Raw genomic sequence first — 1,128 nt, forward strand, 5'->3', positions numbered from 1 at the left:
CTGTATCAAAAAAATAAAAATTTAAATAATAAAAAGAAAAAAACAAAAGAAAAACAAACAAAACTACTCCAAAATCTAACAACTGTTTTCAATAAAAAATACTAGCCTCACCTTAACTTAGTCTTAAAGACTCAACAAATTATTAATATATGTCTCCAAATCCAACACTGACCTGTGCTGAAAGTCTTCAACTAAAAGTATAGCTTATCACTACTGTGGTCCAACAAGGCTCAAAGACTACAGTGGTAGCTGTGAAAGCTCAGAAAGATAGATTAGACTTTTAGCTAAAATAGTTCTTCATAACCACAGAGCTCTATATCTCCTCATGGCAAAAACAAGAGAGAATTAAACACAAATGAATAAAACTTGTCCTTAGATAAATACGTAATTTTAGGAGTTAAAAAATAACAGTAAAAACCATAAAATATGAAGCCAACTGGTAACTCTAAAACCAAACAAATCCAGGACTCAGTTCGTTATGATCTCTACCTTAAGAAACAGCATGTAGAGCTTTCTTACTTTGTTGAATAAAATTTGTTTCTTCCAATTAAAACATGTTGGACTCCTTTAACAAGTCCACTGGGTGGACTCTCTAAATAGAGTTCATAGTTACCCACCCATACCTTCCTCCTGGGCTCCTTTCCTTAGCTCTCTGTGAAAAAGTCATCAACTGCTAGTGTAGCAGAAAAGTCCCCCCCCAGCCGGTGCACTTCAGTTTCTGTTAGTTGGCCAGGAAACACCCAGTTTACTTCATCTCTTGTTATAGTTCCTGTTACTTCTGTTTCTTAGAAACTGGTCACTGTGGTACATATTATTAGAACCAATCAATAACTGACAAATAGTCTGCTTCTTCCTTGCACAACCCATAAAATCTTCCTCCCCTGAGCCTTTCAGGGTTGACATTTTTTCTTGAGGTGAGTGCCACCTGATTTACATGCCTAGATTTAAAAGGTGCCTTCTTCTCCTTGCAGGTTGCTCCCAGAAGCCAACTGCTTTTGTCTTCCCTGGGAAAATCCTGAGACAAAATGAAAAGGGCCAGTTCACTTGGACTCAATTGCCACAAAGGTTTGGGAACACTCCCGCTATTTGGGGGAAGGTTCTGGCAACAGACTGGGCCACTCTGAGACA

The sequence above is a fragment of the Octodon degus genome, unplaced genomic scaffold (assembly GCF_000260255.1).
Source record: "Octodon degus isolate 3935 unplaced genomic scaffold, OctDeg1.0 scaffold00068, whole genome shotgun sequence".
NCBI classification, from domain to species: Eukaryota; Metazoa; Chordata; class Mammalia; order Rodentia; family Octodontidae; genus Octodon; species Octodon degus.